General features: G+C 40.5%; 1 protein-coding gene and 1 pseudogene across 7 annotated transcripts in view; one reads left to right on the top strand and one right to left on the bottom strand.

Moving 5' to 3' along the window:
- Positions 1-22,284, top strand: part of Sfmbt1 (Scm like with four mbt domains 1) — a 303,481-nt gene that overhangs the window by 165,905 nt on the left and 115,292 nt on the right. The gene's annotated exons all lie outside the window — the stretch shown is intronic.
- LOC101603948 lies at positions 14,724-15,383 on the bottom strand (annotated as a pseudogene).

Raw genomic sequence — 22,284 nt, 5'->3', positions numbered from 1 at the left:
TTGTGACATTTTCATACATGCATATAACATACTTTGATTATGTCTCCCCTACCACCCTCTTTTTTTTTTTTCTTTTTTTCAAGGTAGGGTGTTACTCAAGCCCAGGCTGACCTGGAATTCACTGTGGAGTCTCAGGTAGCCTCGAACTCACAGCAATCCTCCTACCTCTGCCTCCCGAGTGCTGGGATTAAAGGTGTGTGCCACCATGCCCAGCCTACCACCCTCTTTTACTTGCTCCCAATCCCATTCCTCTTCCCTAAAGTTTCTGTTCTACATCCTTGTCATTCCCATACCCCCAGATTCTACATATGAGAGAATACAAGTGGTACTTGTCTAAGTCTAGCTTATTTCATTTTCCATGATAATCTCATATCTGTTTTTCTGCAAATACCATGACTTCATTCTTTTTTTTCTTTTTTAAAAGTTTTTTGTTTATTTTTATTTTTTCTAGAGCAACAGACAGAGACAAAGAGGCAGATAGAGAGAAAGAATGGGTGCACCGGGGCTTCCAGCCACTGCAAACGAACTCCAGACACATGCGCCCCCTTGTGCATTTGGCTAACGTGGGTCCTGGGGAATTGAGCCTTGAACTGGGGTCCTTAGGCTTCACAGGCAAGTGCTTAACTAAGCTAAATACAATGGTAGCACATGCGTCTGGAGTTTGTTTGCAGTGGCTAGAGGCTTTGGTGTGCCCATTCTCCCTCTTTCTCTCCCTCTCTCTGTTTCTAATGAATAAATAGCAAATCAGAAAAAATAAATAAAAATATTAAAAAATACATTTTCTTCATCTGTTAATGAGCATCTATGTTGATGTCAAAACTTGGCTATTGTGAATAGTGCTAGATATGCATAGATATTTGTGTATCTCTGTTGCATGCAGATTTGATTCAGATATAGACTTCAGGAGTGGTCGTGTGGTGTGTATAGATCATATGGTAGTTCTGGTTGTAGTTTTTTTTTAAGTTTTAAAAATTATTATTTTATCTTAGAGAGAAAGAGAGAGACAGAGAGAATTGGCCTGCTAGAACCTCAGCCACTGCAGTTGAACTCCAGACACTTGTGCCATCTAGTGGGCTTGTGTGACCTTGTGCTTGCCTCATCTTTGGGCATCTGGCTAACCTGGGATCTGGAGAGTAGAACATGGGGCCTTAGGCTTCACAGGCAAGCACCTTAACTACTAAGCCATCTCTCCAGCCCTGTTGTAGTTCTTTTTGAGAAACCTCCAAACTGATTTCCATAGTGTCTGTACTAATTTACATTCCTGCCCATGTTGTTGAATTGATTTTTTTTCCCTGGGAGATGAACGCATACCTATCATCCCAGATAGGACACCGATGACAGATCAGAGGAATAGTTCTACCCAAGTCTACCTTAGTGAACCAGTGAGTTTAAATTGGGGCAATCTAGAGGAGCATGGATGAGGGGTTACTTATATTACCATGAGTGGCTTAGGAGGTTGGCTATACCTCAGAAGCAAAAGTCTCTCTTCGTCACTGATTGGTAACAACTCATTGAGTGCATGAAGTCCTCTCTTGGTTTGTTGGCTGCCTCCTAGACCTTGTAAGCCTTCCCTTTATCTCCAAGAGGGAATGTTAATGAACCTAATCTTGTGAAGTCTTGTGTAGGTATCACAGCTGTTCTCATTTAAAGAAGGCCAGCACTCAGGAGGCAGAGGTGGGAGGATTGCCATGAGTTTGAGGCCACCCTGAGACTCCATAGTGAATTCCAGGTCAGCCTGGGCTACAGTGAGACCCTACCTTGAAAAACCAATAAATAAATAAATAAATAAATAAATAAATAAGGCAAGGGCCGTTCCATGTCCAGAGGACAGTGGTGTTTACAAATGTTTAAGAACCTTCCACCCTCATTTGATAGATGATTTGTTTTCTTGATGATAGGCATTCTGAAATAAGATGGATAAGCTTTTTTTTTCCTTTTCCTTCCCTTCCTCTCCCCGTTCCATTTGCTATTGTGATTTGACTGGCAATAAACATGATTGAGCAAGTATCTCTAAGGTAATGAGATGAGTCCTTAGGATATATGCCTAGGAGTGCTATTGCTGAGTTACATGGTAGATCTATTTTTAGCTGTTTTAGGAACCGCCACACTGATTTCCACAATGGCTGGACCAGATTGCATTCCCACCAACATTGTAGAAGGGTTCCTCTTTTTCCACATCCTCACCCAGCATTTATGGTCTTTTGTTTTCATGATGGTAGCCAATCTGACAAAGGTGAGATGGAATCACAATGTAGTTTTAATCCGTATTTCCCTGATGACTAGGGATGTAGAACATTTTTTAGATGATTATATGCCCTCCGTATTTTTTTCTTTGGAGAACTCTATTTAGTTTCGTAGCCCATTTTTAATTGGTTTGTTTGATTTCTTCTTCTTCTTCTTATTTTTTTAAATTTTTATTTATTTATTTGAGAGTGAAAGAGGCAGAGGGATAGAGAGAATGGGTGTGCCAGGGCCTCCAGCCACTGCAAATGAACTCCAGATGCATGTGCCCCCTTGTGCATCTGGCTAACGTGGGTCCTGGGGAATCAAGCCTCGAACCGGGGTCCTTAGGCTTCACAGGCAAGCGCTTAACTGCTAACCCATCTCTCCAGCCCTGATTTCTTATTATTTAATTTTTTGAGTTCTTTGTATATCCTAGATCTTAATCCTCTATCAGATGTATAGCTGGCGAAGGTTTTTTCCCATTCAGTAGGTTGCCTCTTTGCTTTATTCACAGTATCCTTTGCCATACAAAATCTTTGTAATTTCATGAGGTCCCAGCGGTTAATCTGTAGTTTTATTGCCTAAGCAATTGGGGTTGTATTCAAAAAGTCTTTGCCAGGACCAATATGTTGAAGGGTTTCCCCTACTTTTTCCCCAAGCAGTTTCAGAGTTTCAGGTCTGATGTTAAGGTCTTTAGTCCATTTGGACTTAATTCTTATGCATGGCGAGAGAGAAGAATCTGTTTTCATCCTTCTGCAGATATATATCCAATTTTCCCAACACCATTTGCTGAAGAAGCTGTCTTTTCTCCAATGAGTATTTTTGGAATTTTTATTGAATATCAGGTGGCTATATAGCTACTTGGGCTTACATCTGGGTCGTCTGTTCTGTACCACTGAGCTACATGTCTGTTTTTGTGCCAATACCATGTTGTTTTTGTTACTATGGCTCTGTAATATAGGTTAAAAAGAGGTATGGTGATATCATCAGCCTTATTTTTTTTTAAATTTATTTATTTAATTTTTATTAACATTTTCCATGGTTATAAAAAATATCCCATGGTTATATCCTCCCTCCCCCCACACTTTCCCCTTTGAAATTACATTCTCCATCATATTACCTCCCCATCTCAATCATTGTACTTACATATATACAATAACAACCTATTAAGTACCCTCTTCCCTTTCTTTGTCTTCCCTTTAAGTCTCCTTTTTAATTTACTGGCCTCTGCTAATAAGTATTTTCCTTCTCACGCAGAAGCCCAATCATTTGTAGCTAGGATCCAGATATGAGGGAGAACATGTGGTGCTTGGCTTTCTGGGCCTGGGTTACCTCACTTAGTATAATCCTTTCCAGATCCATTCATTTTTCTGCAAATTTCATAACTTCATTTTTCTTTACCGCTGAGTAGAACTCCATTGTATAAATGTGCCACATCTTCATTATCTACTCATCAGTTGAGGGACATCTAACACCAGCTTTATTTTTGTTGCTCAGTATTATTTTAGATATTTGAGGTTTTTTGTGATTCCAAATGAATTTTTGGATTGTTTTTTCTATTTCCATGAAGAATGCTTTTGGAATTTTGATAGGGATTGCAATAATGTGTAGATTGCTTTTGGTAAGATTGGCATTTTCACAATATTGATTCTTCCAATCCAGGAACAAGGGATGTTTCTCCACTTTCTAGTGTCTTCTGCAATTTCTCGCTTGAGTGTTTTAAAGTTCTCATTGTAGAGATTCTTTACTTCCTTAGGTTTATTCCAAGGTACTGTATTTGTTTGGATGCAATTGTGAATGGGAGTGATTCTCTGATTTCATCCTCTGTGTGTTTGTTGTTAGCATATATGAAGGCTACTGATTTCTGTGTATTTATTTTGTATCGTGCTACATGGCTGTAGGTTTTGATCAGCTCTAACAGTTTGCTAGTAGAGTCTTTAGGGTCCTTTATGTATAGAATCATGTCATCTGCAAATAATGATAACTTGATCTCTTCCTTTCCAATTTGTATTCCTTTTATGTGTGTCTCTTGCTTTATTGCTATGGCTAAGACTTCCAAAACTATATTAAATAAAAGTGGGGACCGTGGACACCCTTGTCTGTTGCTGATTTTAGTGAAAAAGCTTCCAGTTTTTCCCCATTTAGTAATATGTTGGCTGTAGGCTTGTAATAAATAGCTTTTATTATATTGAATGTTCCTTCTATTCCCAGTCTCTATAGGACTTTTATCATGAAGGGTTGTTAGATTTTGTCAAATGCTTTCTCTGTGTCTAATGAGATGATCATGTGATTTTTGTCCTTCAACCTATTTATATAATGTATTAGATTTATAGATTTGGTATATTGAACCATCCCTGCATCTCTGGGATAAAGCTTACTTGGTCAGGGTGAATGATCTTTTTGATATACTCTTATATCTGTTTGCCAATATTTTGTTGAGAATTTTTGCGTCTATGTTCATGAGGGAGATTGGTCTGTAATTTTTTTTTTTTTGTTCTATCTTTGCCGGGTTTTGGTATCAGGGTGATGCTGGCTTCATAGAAGGAGTTTGGTAGAATTCTTTCTTTTTCTATTTCCTGGAAAAGCTTAAGAAGCAATGGTGTTAGCTCTTCCTTAAAGGTCTGGTAAAATTCAGCAGTGAATCCATCTGGGCCTGGGCTTTTTTTAGTTGGGAGATTATTGATAACTGTTCGGATCTCCATGTTTGTTATAGGTCTATTTAAGTGATTAATCTCTATTTGATTTAATTTAGGTGGGTTATATAAATCAAGGAAATCATCCATTTCTTTCAGATTTTCATATTTTGTGGAGTATATGCTTTTATAGTATGTCCCTATGTTTGTTTGAATTTCTCTGGCATCTGTTGTGATGTTACCTTTTTCATCTCTGATTTTATTAATTTGTGTCTCTTCTGTCTTTCTTTTGGTCAGATTTGCTAAGGGTTTATCAATCTTGTTTATCCTTTCAAAGAACCAACTCTTTGTTTCATTAATTCTTTGGATTTTTTTTTTATTTGTTTCTATTTCATTGATTTCTACCCTAATCTTTATTATTTCTTCCTGTCTACTGATTATTGGTTTGCCTTGTTCTTCTTTTTCCAAGGCTTTAAGGTAAAGCATTAGGTTGTTTACTTTTGACCTTTCTAATTTCTTAATATAGGCACTTAAGGCTGTAAATTTACCTCTTAGAACTGCCTTCATAGTGTCCCAGAGATTTTGATATGTTGTGTTCTCATTATCGTTTGACTCTATAAATTTTTTGATTTCCTTCTTGATTTCTTCATTGACCCATTCATCATTTAGTAGTGTATTGTTTAGTTTCCATGATTTTGTGTATGCTCTGTAGCCTTTCTTGCTACTGATTTGTAGTTTAATTCCATTGTGGTCAGATAGAATGCAAGGAATTATTTCAGTTTTCCTGAATTGTTAAGATTGGCTTTCTGTCCTAATATATGGTCTATTTTAGAGAATGTTCCATGTGCTGCTGAAAAGAATGTATATTCTGCAGCCTTTGGATGAAATGTCCTGTATATATCTGTTAGGTCCATACCTTCTATGACCTCATTTAGTCCAGATGCCTCTCTGTTTATTTTTTCGGGATGACCTGTCAATTGATGAGAGTGGGGTGTTAAAGTCACCCACCACCACTGTGTTTGGTGTTATCTGTGACCTTAGTTCTAATAGTGTTTGTTTGATGAATTTGGGAGCCCCCATGTTAGGTGCATATATGTTTAGGATTGTAATGTCCTCCTGTTGGAGTGTGCCCTTAATCAATATAAAGTGACCTTCCTTATCTTTCTTGACTATCATTGGACTAAAGTCTACCTTGTAAGATATTAGGATAGCTACCCCTGCTTTTTTTCTAGGCCCATTTGCTTGAAATACCATCTTCCAACCTTTCACCCTAAGATAATGTCTATCCTTTGTAGAAAGGTGAGTTTCTTGTAGACAACAAATTGTAGGATCCTGCTTTTTAACCCAGTCTGCAAGCCTATGCCTTTTCATTGGGGCATTGAGGCCCTTGATATTAAGAGATATTATTGAAAGGTGTGTATTTATGTTTGCCATTTTTTTTTTTTGTGTGGTTCTGGTTCTACCTGTGCTCTCTTGCGTTAACTAGTATTAGAATATTCCTTGTTTTTTTCTAGGTTCCTTATATGTGTGCTTTTCCTTTTCTTCAGCACGGAGGACTCTATCAAGTATTTTCTGTACAGCTGGTTTTGTCTTCAAATACTCCTTTAACCTGCTTTTGTCATGGAATGTCCTTATTTCTCCATCTATTTGAATGAATAGCTTTGCAGGATAAAGTAACCTTGGTTGACAGTTGTTATCTTTCAGAACTTGGAATATATCACTCCAAGCCCTTCTGGCTTTAAAAGTTTGTGTTGAATAATCTGCTGTTATCCTGATGGGCTTGCCTTTGTAGGTAATTTGATTTTTTCTCTAACTGCTTTCAATATTTTTTCTTTGGTTTGTTTGTTTGGTAGTTTGATAATAATATGGTGAGGAGAAGTTCTTTCTAGATTTTGTCTGGCTGGGGTTCTAAAGGCTTCCTGTATCTGCATAGGCACCTTTCTCCCAATTTGGGGGAAATTTTCTTCTGTGATTTTGTTGAAGACGCTTACTATGCCTTTGGAGTGGAATTCTTTTCCTTCTACTATGCCCTGAATTCTTATATTGGATCTTTTCATAGTGTCCCGAATATCTTGAAATTCCCATTCATACTTTTCTATAAGCTTGTCTTTCTCTTTGTTAGACTGTATTAGATCTGCTACCTGGTCTTCTAGCTTAGATATTCTGTCCTCTCCTTCATCCATTGTACTGGTGAGATTTTCTATAGAGTTTATTATTTCATAAACTGTGTTCTTCATTCCTAGTAATTCTGACTGGTTTTTCTTTATTATTTCTATTTCCTTATTTATGTCTTGTATTGTCTTCTTTATTTCATGAAATTGGTGTCCTCCATCTTCTTTGATTCCTTTGATTTCCTCTTTGAGTTCCTCTTTGACTCCTTTGATGTCTTCTCTGACTTCTTTGAACATATTTACAATCATTCTTTTGAAATCTTTCTCAGGCATTTCCTCTAACTTGTTCTCACTGGAGGACATTTCTGATGCATTAATACTTTTAGGTGGATTTACATCATCTTGCATTTTAGTGGTTCTTGTGTTATAATGTATATATTTTTGCATCTTGGGTTAAGTTAATGCTTGGATTTTCTAGTTAGCTGGGTATTCTTAGCTGTATCAGTTGATTTGATGTTATATATTTTCAGGGTAGGAGCTTAAGGTGTTAGGTGTGGCTCTTAAGACTCTCAGAGTATCTACAAAGGTGCTCCTAGGGGTTGAGTTTCCCTGCTATAGGAGTATTCAAGTAGGCTGAGTGGATTAAAATACAGGTAGATTCTAAAATTTAACTAAACACTGTACACATTCAATCAAAAACAGCCCCAAGTATGTATGCAAGAGTAGTTATATAACAACCAGATTCTCTATCAACAAAGAGGTTACGATTTCTGGTCTGTTAAGGGATCTGAGGCAGCTTGTGACCAAGTGAGACCCTTCCCTGGTGCAATCCCAGTTACCTTGGATGATTTTGGTCTCAGTCAAGTTTCTGCCTGGGTCATCAGGCTGCTGTTCTGATTTCTGGAGCTGGGCACTTGCTTTTCCTGCGGGGCAAACCGAGCCTGGCAACTGTGGCCATGCAGATCAGCACCCCTGCTGCTCGAACTGCTGCTGCTAAAGCTGCCTCTGACACCGCTTCTGCTGCCACTGCTGCTGCTGGGACCACCACTGCTGCTGCTGCTGTAGCTGTTACTGCTGGAGCCATGCTGCTGCTGAAGCTGCTGCTGCTGGGTCCACTGCTGCTGCTGCCACTGAGGCTGCTGTTGCGGGATCTGCTGCTGCTGCCTCTGAAGCTGCTGCTGCTGGGTCTGCCGCTGCTGCTGCTACTGGATCTGCTGCTGCTGGGACCGCTGTTACTGGTGTCGGAGCCGCTGATGTTGCTGCCAGACTCTGCTCCTGCTTGGCTCCTAGTGTCGGCTCAAGTTGCCATGGCTGGGTCCCGGACCGCTGCTCTGTTTGCTGGAGCTGGGCTCAGGCAGTGGGGGAGGGGAGGGAGCCGCAGCTGCTTTGGTTCTCTTGCTGTTTCACATGTTCTACCTCGTGGTCTGCTCCTCCGTTGCTCACTGCTGCTCTCCCTTCACGGTTCCTGAGTTGCGGAGAGCGCTGGTATGAGTGGAAGCTCCCGCACCTGGCTTTTCCTGTGGTTCAAGCCAAGCCTGGCGGCTTTCTGGTGCGCTGCCGCCGCTGTTGGCAGAGCTGCCGGGGCCGCTTTTGCCATCCTGTGAGGGCTCTGGATGCTCTGGATCTCTCCTACTTCTCCGCTGCTGCTTCAATTTCCTATACACCTCACTTTTTAGTAAAAGTGTGTATTTTGCTGAGTTTTTTGGGTCTTTTTCCCCCCTAGGCTGCTTTGGCGTGGTACCTACGCTGCCATCTTAACTGGAAGTCCTAGTTTTTATTTCTTAACTCACCTTTTTGTAACTACTTCTTTATTTCCTATTTTGGGTTTACCTTGTTCTTGTTGAGGTGCATAGATTTTTTGTTTCAGATCACTGTTGCTTTTTTTTTTTTTTGAGGTAAGGTTTCACTCTAGCCCAGGCTGACCTGGAATTCACTATGGAGTCTCAGGGTGGCCTCGAACTCACGGCGATCCTCCTACCTCTGCCTCCCAAGTGCTGGGATTAAAGGCGTGGCCACCACACCCGGCTTGATTTTTTTTTTTTTTTTTTTTTTTTTTAGAGGTAGGGTCTCACTGTAGCCCAGGCTGACCTGGAATTCATTATGGAGTCTCAGCGTGGCCTTGAACCCACAGTGATCCTCCTACCTCTGCCTCCTGGGTGGTGGGATTAAAGGTGTGTGCCAACACATCTGGCTAGATCACTGATTTTCAACCACAGTTCACAATCACTGTGGCATGTGCATACACATATGAGTATCCACATTACCCTTGAATGGCATGTAACTTGCCACAGTTTCAAGGTTGTGCAATGATCAGATTATTAGTACTGTAGGTGTGGCTCAGTTGGTATAATGGTTACCTTGCATATAGGAGGCACTGGGTTCCATTCTTAGCACCACATCTGGACGTAGTAATGCATGCCTATAATCATAGTACTTGGGGAGGTGTAGGCAGGAGGATCAGAAGTTCAAGATCATCTCTGGCCACATAGTTTGAAGGAAGCATGGGTTTCATGAGACCCTATTTTTTTTTTAATTTTTTTGTTCATTATTTATTTATTTATTTATTTGAGAGTGACAGACATGGAGAGAAAGACTGATAGAGAGAGAGAGAGAGAATGGGCACGCCAGGGCTTCCAGCCACTGCAAACGAACTCCAGACGCGTGCGCCCCCCTTGTGCATCTGGCTAACGTGGGACCTGGGGAACCGAGCCTTGAATCGGGGTCCATAGGCTTCACAGGCAAGCGCTTAACCGCTAAGCCATCTCTCCAGCCCTCATGAGACCCTATTTCAAAATGAAATTACCCACCAGATCATCAGAGTGCTTAACCAAGCCTTATTATTGGCAGTGATAGCTGGGAAGTCACAGTTGCAAGGTTATGTATGAGCTCTTTTCTCCATTCTACTTCAGGCATCTTATGTCAATGCTGTGGTTTCTTTTCTATCACTAGTGGTTTAGGGTCTTTCACCAAGGAAGGCCCTGCTTGTCTTGTACGACCAGGACTGTCCTAAAGATTTCCTTCCTGGACTCAACCAGGCTAGATTAACCACCTTTTGCCCTCAATATATGCAGCATATTTTATGCCTCATCCGTACCACAGGGTGTATCCTAAGGATGCACAGAAGCAATGTGGCAGAACCACTATGTATATCTACTTGAGAGTGAAAAAAAAATCTTCTAAACAAGTGATTATGTTTAATCAGATCCTATTTTGTCATTCTCATGCTTAGAGCTAGGTAGTGGCTTTCTATAGTGATTAGAATAAACTTCAGACTACTTTGGTTCACACTGTCCTTTGGATTTACTCCTGGCCCACCTCTGCCATTTCCAGTTGCTTTCCCATATTCTAGTCACATGGTATTTTTGTTTCTTTCAAGTGCACTGTTGACAGCAGTTCTTTTTCATTGTGGAGGGTTCATTACTATATGAAATGTTCTGGATTTTATCCCATTTTGATATTTTAAAAATATTTTATTCATTTATTTGCAAGCAGAGGGCTGGTGGGGGAGACTGACTCTTGCTGTTGCAAATGAACTCTAGATGCATGAACCACTTTGTGCATCTGGCTTTATGTGGATACTGTGGAGTCGAGCCCCAGCCAGTAGAGCAGGCTTTGTAAGCAAGTGCCTTTAATTGCTGAGACATCTTTCCAGTCCTCTGTAAATTATTTATTTATTCGCACAAGGGGAACGAGAGAGAAAGAAAACAGGCGCTTCAATACCAGGGTCTCCAGTCACTGCAGATGAACTCCAGGTGCATGCATCACTGTGCATCTGGCTTTATGTTGGTATTGGGGAGTTGGACCCACACCCTTAGGCTTTGCCAGAAAGTGCCTTATCCACTGAGAAATCTTTGCTGTCTATAAGTTTTTTAAATTTTTCTCAATTTTTACTAACATTTTCCGTGATTATAAAAAATATCCCATGGTAATACCCTCCCTTCCCCTCCACTTTCCCCTTCAAAATTCCATTCTCCATCATATCCCCTCCCCATCTCAATCAATCTCTCTTTATTTTGATGTCATGGTCTTTTCCTCCTCTTATGATGGTCTTGTGTAGGTAGTGTAGGCACTGTGAGGTCATGGATATGCAGGCCATTTTGTGTCTGGAGGAGCATGTTGTAAAGAGTCCTACCCTTCCTTTGGCTCTTACATTCTTTGTACCACCTCTTCCGCATTAGACCCTGAGCCTTGGAAGGTGTGATGGAGATGTTACTCAGTACTCCAGTCACTTCTTTCCAGCACTATGATATGGCTTCTGAGTCATTCCAAGGTCACTACCATCTGAAAAGAGAAGATTCTCTATCCAAAGTGAGAGTAGCATTAATATAAGGGTATGAATATTAAGAGAAGTGCTTACTGGGCAGTTTTATAAGCATACTATATACACTTATCCAGACATCATCAGTTGTTACACTCCTAGGGCTCATGACTACCCCTGTTTTAAGTTTTCAGTATCAGGGATGTATTTCCCCCCATGGAGCGGGCCTCCAGTCCAATTAGAGCTCAGTTGGTTTCCACCATGACACTGTCTATAAGTTCTTTAAAAATGTTTTATTTAGTTTTGAAACTGAGTCTTAGGTATCCCAGGCTGGCCTTGAACTCACTATGTAGCCAAGTATGATCTTGTACTTCTGCTCCCCCTGTCTTCACCTCCCATGTGCTGTATGTATAAAATAATGTCTGGTTTTAGATGCTGCTGTGACTCAAACCTAGGGCTTCATGTATGCTAGGCAAGCACTATACTAACTGAGCCATATCCCCAGCCCTCATAAAAAATTATAAAAGCATGATTAGAGTACATTAACATTTATGAATCTACTTCAAGAGTATTTTTCTTACTTTTTGGAAAAATGGAAGTATTTGTGTCGGATGCACTGTTTCTGGTATTTAGTAGGCAGGAGTTGCGAATGTCTTTTAATCATCACAGTATGTCCTGCTTGGGTCCCTCTTTGTTGCATTGTGGGTTCAAGTAGGTTGGCTGGGTTGTTGGACCGCTCTGGTCCCTGGGGTTGGGTGCTGTGATCTCCCTTCCCTTGGTCTTTGATGCTTGCTGTCACTTGTGGATGGTTAGGGTTCGTGATCCTCTGTCTTGCGATCTGCTCTTCCCTTGATTGCCACAGTTCTCCACATTTCTTGAGTTTGTGAAGAGCTGTGGTGTAAGTAGAAAATCCCCTCACCTGGCTTTTCCTGTGGCGTAAGCTGAACCTTGTAGCTGTGGCCCCGCGGACCTGGTGCCACCACTGCTGTAGCCGCTTCTGCCTGCCTGTTTGGGCTCTGGATGCTCTGGATCTCTCCTATTTCTCTGCTGCCATTGGCAATTTCTCATATACCTCACTTTTTAGTAGAAAGTGTATTTTGCTGCTGTTGTTTTCTCCCCTAGGCTGCTTTGTTGTGGTTCCAATGCAGCCATCTTAACCGGAAGTCTGTGGGCATTCTTATAAACATTTGAACAGTTTTGAAATTTACACAGTAGGAAACTTAAAGACTCTGTAACCCACTTTTCTTTCATAGAGCCAACTAAAAAGGATATGGAAAGATTTAGTCATAAACACAAAATAGTACATGATATGGAAAATATTTACGTCATCATAAAAATAACATAAACATGCAATAAATACATATTTAACAACAGAAATTAACACAACCAAAACAGGATGAAGGTGGAGGGGTGTAACAGATTGAAAAAAAATCTGTCTTACCCTTTTTTGCTTTGAGTATACATGTATGTGAGAAATTATGTGTTGGTGCATGTGTAGGCCAGAGGTTGATGTTGGGTATTTTCTTTCAACACTGTTCTCAACATGCACATTCATATGAAAATAGTAAAGTAGTTTTATATAAGTAGTTTCCTTAGAGAACAAAACTGGATGCTACAGGCAGGGCAGACAACCACAGTGTTTGGTTGTAAGCCTTTTAGAACTAATTTATTATTTTGTTTTGTTTTGTTTTGTGAAGGGTCTCACTGTGTACACTAGCGTGGCCACTTATGCTCCTGTCCCAGTCTCCCAAGTACTAGGGTGATAGGATATGTGCCCCTGTGCATGGCTTTTACTTCATAAACTACTTACAACTCATCTAGGGATGAAGCTGAAAAAAGTAAGAAAACAAAGCATCTATAAAGACAAAATTATCTTGAAAAGTTAAACATTACCATTAAATATCACTCAACTCTTCAACCTACTCTTAAAAACGCTCTCTTTTAAATTTTATTTGAGACGGGCATGGTGGCGCATGCCATTAATCCCAGCACTCGGGAGGCAAAGGTAGGAGGATCACCATGAGTTGGAGGCCACCCTGAGACTACATAGTAAATTCCAGGTCAGCCTGGGCTAGAGTGAGACCCTACCTTGAAAAAACAAATAAAAATTTATTTATTCATGTGTGTATGCATATGTGTGTGTGTGTATATATATATGTACACACACACATACATACATACACACATATGCATACATGCATGCATGCATGGGGCATATCAGGGTCTCTTGCTGCTGCCAGTGAATGCCAGATGCATGCACTACTTTGTATCAAGCTTTATACCTGAGTTGGCAGGTTTTCCAGTTAAGTGCCTTTAACTGTCTCCTCAGCACAATTCTTTTTTTAGTTTCCTGGAGTTCATTTGCAGTGGCTGGACAACCTGGAGCACCCATACTCACACTTTCTTAGTCTGTTTTTTTCTCCCTATTTCTTTCTCTCAAATTAATATATGAATATTAAAAAATCCTCATGTAAGCCAACCAGGAACAAATAAATTTGTTTCATTGAAGTTCTCAAATTAATTTCATATCTATACTTTTTTCATGGGATAACAATAACATTACTGAGGTAATTGATAGCATTAAATTGTATTTTGGGGGTAACACAGTGTTTTTAAAATTTTTTTTGTTTATTTATTTGAGAGCTACAGAGAGAGAAAGAGGCAGAGTGAGAGAGTGAGTGACTGAGAGAGAGCGAGTGAGTGGCTGAGAGAGAGAGAGAGAGAATGGGCGTGCCAGGGCTTCCAGTCACTGCAAATAAACTCCAGATGTGTGTGCCCCCTTGTACATTTGGCTAACGTGGGTCCTGGGGAATCGAGCCTCGAACCAGGGTCCTTAGGCTTCACAGGCAAGCGCTTAACCACTAAGCCATCTCTCCAGCCCAGCTATTTATTTATTTATTTATTTTTCTGAGATAGGGTCTTGCTCTAGTCCAGGCTGAACTGGAATTCACTATGTAGTCTTAGACTGGCTTTGAACTCATATAATCATTCTACCTCTTCTTTCTAAGTGCTGTGATTAAAGGTGAATGCCAACATGCCTGGCTTTAGTTTGTTTTTATTTTTATTTGAGAGAGAGGGAGAAAGGGGAAGGGGCAGATAGAGAGAGAATGGGCATGCACATGAACTCCAGATACATGCACTACTTTGTGGATCTGGCTTGCATGGGTCCTAGAGAATTGAACCTGGGTCCTTTGGCTTTGCAGGCAAGTGCTTTAACCACTAAGCAATCTCTCTAGCCCTTACACAGTGTTTTGAACAGTGTTGTGCATGAAACAGTTTTGTGGTGTGGACTTTCCCACTTTAGGCATCATGTTGCACCTTTAGATTTTGGATGTTTAGATTCCAAACCTGTGCTGTGCTAAGGCAAGCTAAGAACATGCTTTAAAGTTAGTTTTTAAATTTTCTATTCGACCTTAAGTGCTTGTATCCTCAAATACTAAACTTATAATACCACAAGTTTGCACTTGAACTTTGTATTCTAAGGTTTTATTTTGATGATATTTACATAAAATATACTTTCAATCACTGAGTTCTTCCTCATCGCTGAAGTAAGTGCTCTTCTTTATCCTTGAACATCTGGAATCATTGGAGGCTGAGGGACTCCTGGGACTGGGTCTCCATCTGTTTTGCTCTTCAATTTGGCTTGCTGGAAGGCTATGGCCTGACTGAAACTGTCCAGAGTTGGATCTCCCCGCTTCTTCACTTACTTCTACTTCAATTTCTTCTTCTGGTTCAGGAACTTTCTTTTCTTTTTTTTCTTTCTGCTTTGGAGGCTCCTGTTCTCCAAGCATATTTTTTGGGGGCAGGCATAACTTAAACTGTCCACTTTCCCCACATTCCTAGCATTTAGATTTATCAAAGTGGTTTCTCCTGTGGATGAATTCAGCAGCTCTTCATTGTCAATAGCAATACTTGCTTTTATCACTCTACCAAATAACTGCTTGTTATTGCTCTTGTGCAGTTTTGTGCAGTCTTTATCCAAGAATAAAATAAAAGCAACCCCCCTTTACTCTTCCTGGTATCTTTGTCCTTCATTATAGTAACCTTCACAACTTTGCCATACTTGGAAAATATCCGGTACAAGTCGTTGTTTGTTAGGGAGAAGGGCAAGTTGGATACATAAACTGTGCTCTTACTGGGAGCCAAACCACCACTCATTTCTTAGGTGGGGCCGAGGAGCATGAGCCAGGCCAGCTGGGGCTCAAGCCTGACAAGCTCTTGCCCCACTCGGCAGCGCTGGCATCTAGAACCCAGGCAGGCAGGCAGGCGCCCCGTCAGGAGACAACAGCAGCAGTAGCACCACCCCGAGACCTACAGGCTCTAATATATTCTTGTGTTCTGTTTGCCAATGTTTTGTTGAGAATTTTTGCATCTATGTTCAAGAGGGAGATTATTCTGTAGTTTTCTTTATTTGTTCTATCTTTGCCTGGTTTTGGTGTCAGGGTGATGCTTGCTTCATAGAAGGAGTTTGGTATGATTCCTTCTTTTTCTATATTTTGGAAAAGTTTAAGAAGCATTAGTGTTAGTTCTTCCATAAAGATGTGGTAAAATTCACCAGGGAAAACATTTGGGCCTGGACTTTTTTTTAGTTGGGAGAGTTTTGATAATTGCTTGGGTCTTGATACTTGTTATAGTTCTATTTAAGTGGTTAATCTCATTCAGGTTTAATTTAGGTAGGTCATATAAATTAAGGAAATCTTCAATTTCTTTCAGATTTTCAAATTTAGTGGAGTGTATGTTCTTATATTATGTCCCTATGATATTTTTTAATTTCTCTGGTATCTGTTGTGTTGGTGCCTTTTTCATCTCTAATTTTATTAATTTGTATCTCTTCTCTCTTTCTTTTGGTCAGATTTGCTAAGGGTTTATTGATCTTGTTTATCCTTTCAAAGAACCAACTATTTGTTTCATTGATTCTTTGGATTTTTTTTTTTGTTTCTATTCCATTAATTTTTGCCCTAATCTTTATTATTTCTTGGTTTACCTTGTTCTTCTTTTTCCAAGGCTTTAAGGTATTAGGTTGTTTACTGGAGACCTTTCTAATTTCCTTTAAAATTTTTTTTGTTTATTTTTATTTATTTATTTGAGAGTGACAGAGAAAGAGGCAGAGAGAGGGAGAGGGAGGGAGGGAGGAAGAGAGAATGAGAGAGAGAGAATGAGCATGCGAGGGCCTCCAGCCACTGCAAACGAACTCCAGACACATGTGCCCCCTTGTGCATCTGGCTAATGTGGGTCCTGGCGAATCAAGCCTTGAACCGGGGTCCTTAGGCTTCACAGGCAAGCACTTAACCACTAAGCCATCTCTCCAGCCCTCTAATTTCTTAATATAGGCACTTAAAGCTATAAATTTACCTCTTACCTTCATAGTGTCCCAAAGGTTTTAGTATGTTGTGTTCTCATTATCATTTGACTCTCTATGATTTTGTTTGTTTGTTTGTTTTTTCAAGGTAGGGTTTCCCTCTAGTTCAGGCTGACCTGGAATTTTCTATGTAATCTCAGGGTGGCCTCAAACTCATGGCGATCCTCCTATTTCTGCCTCCCAAGTACTGGGATTAAAGGTATGTGCCACCATGCCTGGCTTCTATGAATTTTTTTATTTCCTCATTGACCTATTCATCATTTAGTAGAGTATTGTTTAGTTTCCATGATTTTGTGTATAATCTATAGCTTTTCTTGCTGTGGATTTGTAGTTTGATTCCATTGTGGTCAGATAAAATACAAGGAACTAGTTCAATTTTCCTGTATTTGTTAAGATTTGCTTTGTGTCCTAATATATGGTCTATTACAAAGAATGTTCTATATGCTGCTGAAAAGAATGTATATTCTGCAGCATTTGGATGAAATGTCCTATATATATCTGTTAGGTCCATTTGTTCTATGACCTCATTTAATCCAGATGCCTCTCTGTTTATTTTTTGCTGGGATGACCTGTCAATTGATGAGGTCACCCACTACCACTTTGTTGTTATCTGTGACTTTAGTTCTAATAGCATATGTTTGATGAAGTTGGAAGCCCCCATGTTAGGTGCATATATGTTTAGGATTGTAATGTCCTCCTGTTGGAATGTGCCTTTAATCAATATAAAGTGACCTTCTTTATCTTTCCTAACTAATGTTGGACTGAAGTCTACCTTGTCAGATATTCGGATAGCAATTTCTGCTTGTTTTCTAGGCCCATTTGCTTGAAACACTGTTTTCCAACCTTTCATACTAAGATAGTGTCCATCCTTTGTAGAAAGGTGGGTTTCTTGGAGGCAACAAATTGAAGGATCCTGCTTTATGCAAGCCTATATCTTTTTGTTGGGGCATTGAGGCTGTTGATATTAAGACTTATTATTGAAAGTTGTGTATTTATTTATTTATTTATTTATTTTGTAGTTCGTCTGGTTTTACCTTTGCTCTCTTGTATTAACTAGTATTTGAGTTGGTTTTGCCTTTGGAGTGAAATTCTTCTCCTTCTACTATACCCTAAATTCTTACGTTTGATCTTTTCATAGTGTCCCAAATATCTGGAATTTCCCATTCATACTTTCCTATTAGTTTGTCTTTCTCTTTGTTAGACTGTATTAGATCTGCCACCTGGTCTTCTAGCTTAGATATTCTGTCCTTTCCTTCATCCATTTTACTGGTGAGATTTTCTACAGAGTTTATTATTTCATTAACTGCGTTCTTCATTGCTAGTAATTCTGACTGGTTTGTCTTGATTATTTCTATTTCCTTATTTATGTCTCTATTGACCTCTTTATTTCATTAACTTGGTGTCCTGTGTTTTCTTTGATTCCTTTCATTTCCTCTTTGACTTCTTTGAGCATATTTATAATCATACTTTTGAAATCTTTCTCAGGCATTTCCTCTAACTCGTTCTCACTGGAGGTCATTTCTGATGCATTAATACTTTTGGTGGATTTATATTGTCTTGATTTTTGGTGTTTCTTGCATTATAATGTATATATTTTTGCATCTTGGATTAATATAATGCTTGGATTTTCTAATTATCTGCAGCATTATTACATGTGTCAATCAATCTAATGTTATATATCTTCAGGATAGGAGCTTAAGGTGCTAGGTGTGGCCCTTAAGACTCTCAGAGTATCTACAAATGTGACCCTAGATGTTGGGTTTGTCTGCTATGAGAATATTCAAGTAGGTTGAATGGAACAAAATACAGGCAGATTCTAAAATTTGACTAAACAATGTACACATTCAGGGTACAACAGCACATAGTATTTATGCTAGAGTAGGTATTATGACAACTTGATCCTCTAACAGTCACTGTCCTTTATGGTGTGTGTTGTCCCACACCCTTAATCCTGTCAACTAGGAGGCTAAGATTTCTGGTCTGTTGAGGGTTCCAAGTCAGCTTATGACCAAGTGAGACCCTCCCTAATGAACAACAGAAGAGGAACAAAGGCACTAAAAATCAGGAAGCAACAAATGACAAGCCCCAAATATAGCTTATTTAAGAATAGCAAATCCGACCATCCATCAGTATTAACATATAACTTATCCTGACATGGAAGGTACAATTAGCACTTCTGATTCAAGCCTATATACCAGGTTTATTTGGCGGGTACTGACCTGGTGTGATCCCGGATACCTGTAGTCTCAGGGTGGCCTTGTACTCATGGTGATCCTCCTACCTCTGCCTGTCAAGTGCTGGGATTAAAGGCATGCGCCATCACACTAGGCTCCATAACATATATTTTTTTTAAATATGAAAGCAGATTTAAACATTATTAGAAATTTTAGATTTTTTTTTTTTTTTTTTTTGGTTTTTCGAGGTAGGGTCTCACTCTGGCTCAGGCTGACCTGGAATTCACTATGTAGTCTCAGGGTGGCCTTGAACTCATGGTGATCCTCCTACCTCTGCCTCCTCAGTGCTGGGATTAAAGGCGTGCGCCACCACGCCCGGCTAGAATTTTTTTACATATTTAGTATCAAGTACTTTTGTTTATTTTATTTTATTTATTTATTTATTTGAAAGTGACAAGAGAGAAAGAGGCAGAGAGAGAGAATGGGCCCAGTAGGAACTCTAGACGCGTGTGCCCCTTGTGCATCTGGCTAACATGGGTCCTGGGGAATCGATCCTCAAACCAGGGTCCTTAGGCTTCACAGGCAAGTATGTAACTGCTAAGCCATCTGTCCAGCCCTCAAGTACTTTTAAATTTAAACATAAATCTTGAGGCTATTGTCTGTTACTAGTTCCATAGAAGCATAGAAATATAAAGTAAACGTAAAACAGTTACAAATTTCTTATAAGAAGCCCCCATAGCAACTTGGCATTCATTTATCATGATGCTGGGGCCAGGATCCTAATATTATCTGTGCTTGCAGGGAAGCTAAGAAAGACCTTTTTTTTTTTTTTTTTTCTCTAAATTCCAGGGAGAGTTCCCTCAGGGCTATAGGCTGTTTTCTGATCTTGCCATTTTACAACTCTTTAAGAGTAGGAGAATCTTCCTTTTTTTTTTTTTTTTTTTTTTAATGATCTTAATTACTTTCAGTGTTCCTTCTGACGGACACTCAACAGTAAAAATTGGCTATGCCATCTAGTACAGTGGGCTTGGTGGAAAACATCCCCACAATGAAATGGCAGTGCTCAAGACAAATCATTCTGCAGCCTTAGGGCTGTGAGCCACCCACATACTCACGACACACATTCATTTTAAGTGCACTTTTCATATAGACTCTAGACAACTGTTTCCCTTTAACTCATTCATTCATTCATTTATTCAGAAGTTATGCATTCCCATTTTAAATTTCTATTCTATTTACAATTCCAGAGACTTAAAGCAAACCTTGTTCCCAGGCAGGCTGTCAGGAGAGGCTGAGGGAGCCAGAGGAGCTGTTGGGGCGAGGTCCTCTATGGTGTCAGGGTCAAAAGCAGAGAGTGAGGACTAGTATGGGGTAGGGGCTGAGTGAGAGCGCATTTCTGAGACCTTGGCTAGGACCTGGGGAGAATGGCAGGTAGAGCAGAGAGAAGGCCTTGCATACAGAGTGAAAATAGGGTAATGACCATTTGCCTGTATGTTGGCAGAAGTTTGTTTTAAATCATTGAGAATTTGGAAATCAGAAGTACCATTTTCAGGCCATTTGGACCCATTTTTCAGCTTATGGATATGGCCAGGCATTGTTGCAGAGAAAGGTAAGATGTGGTCCAAGAGTTGTAGAAACTTTAAGTTCTTAAGGAGATGGTGAAAGAGCAAAACAAGGTGAGAGAAAAATAAACCAGAGCTTAAGCTGGGTTTGCACAGAACACCAATATTACCCCCCTGGCCTATTAAGGTGAATGGGGTCTGCACCTCCCAAGTGGGCAGAGGCCGTATAGGTCACAACTGTTGGCCTTTGATCCTGTTAATGGGCAAGGAGAGAGACTGTGCTCCTGATGGTGAAAGCTGCTGGCTGTGGAAGATTAAAGTGGCTGGTAGTGGAAGATGAGAGCTCAGGAAGGAGAGGAGGGAGGGAGAGAGGGTGTCGTGAGATGGTATAACCAAACCAAAAGGTAAGTTTTAGGGTATAGTAGACCAGAGAGAGGGAGACCCAAGGTATCCAGAGTGCATCCTTCTGGAGACCTGGGGTTGGGGCCTAGAGGCCGAGGGTTGTAGCCTGGTGTGCCTGCATGGCTTCCATGAGGAGGGTTGAACCCCGAGAGGCCAACCAAAGAGAGGGACACTTACTGAGAAGGGAGGAAGGGAAGAACCGTGAGGCAGAATTGTGGTGGGTTTGAGAGGCTGTATCAGACAGAGTTGGTCCGAGGCTTTCAGAGGGTCGAATGGCAGCTCGGTGGTCTGGTCATGGAAAGAGGGTATGGCTGCCTAAGAGGGCAATCAGAAGCCTTCTTAGCCAAGTCACGTTACCACATGTAAGGTTCAGGAGTGACCAAGAGACCACTCTGAGGCAAAGATGGAAGGTTTTTTTTTTTTTTTTTTTTTTTTTTTTGGTTTTTTGAGGTAGGGTCTCACTCTAGCCCAGGCTGACCTGGAATTCACTATGGAGTCTCAGGGTGGCCTTGAACTCATGGTGATCCTCCTACCTCTGTCTTCCCAGTGCTGGGATTAAAGACATGCACCACCACACCTGGCCAAAGGTGGAAGTTTTTATTGAGGGGGGGGTTACAAGCTGCCAGGACTGGAGTAGTCAGCTTGGGGTTACAGATAGTACCTTTTTATAGGCTCTTCAGTTGGAGGAAGGTGAGGAAGGGAAGGAATTTCTTTGTTGGAGCAGTAAATCTCTGTTCTTTATATTAGCATTAGGGTGAGACCAGAAGTGACCCTGTGAGAGATAAGGGGGCAGTAAATCTAGACCTGGAGCCTTGTTAGCAGGGGAGGGATAGTGGCTGGTCAATTTCTTGAGGAATGTGGATGACTCACTTCTTTGTCTCCCTCCTGCTGTCCTTGGTGACTTCATTTTGTCCTGACAGGCTGTGCCTTGGAAGCCCTAGGGCTGAATATATGTTGATTGTTATTAAGTTGGTTATTTGCTTTTGGCTGTGCATGAACTTCCCTGGGGAGTTGTGACCATTGCATTTATTGGGCTTGTTTATTAAAAGTATGGGTGACCCCTAAAGAGCCACAACAGGGAAACCTCTTACCCTACCATGGATAGAGTTGCCTCTTTAATTAACCTTTAAACTCTGTGTATACCATAGCACTTCTCAAGATCACACACATTTGTGGCAGAATTACATGCAGTTTTGGGGCTCAAGAGTGAATAAAGCCGGGTATGGTGGTGCACACCTTTAATCCCAGCACATGGGAAGCAGAGGTAGGAGGATTGCCATGAGTTCAAGACCAGCCTGAGAATATGTAGTGAATTCAAGGTCAGCCTGAGTTACAGTGAAACCCTACCTTGAAAAGCCAAAAAAAGAGTGAATGGCTAGAAACTTAAGTGTGTAATGACTCCACCCCCTCCTTCTGCAGGGGACCCTCAACGGGCTTGATCTTCAATATCTCCTTTCCTTTTCCTTTCCTTTCTCCTCCTTCCCCCTCCCCTGCCTTCCTCCCACCTATATTGACTATTATAGAATGTGGATTTTCAGTTATCTGTTGTTAAAACCATTATA

This window comes from Jaculus jaculus, chromosome 16, assembly GCF_020740685.1.
Source record: "Jaculus jaculus isolate mJacJac1 chromosome 16, mJacJac1.mat.Y.cur, whole genome shotgun sequence".
NCBI lineage: Eukaryota > Metazoa > Chordata > Mammalia > Rodentia > Dipodidae > Jaculus > Jaculus jaculus.
This window is presented reverse-complemented; position numbering and strand designations above follow the sequence as displayed.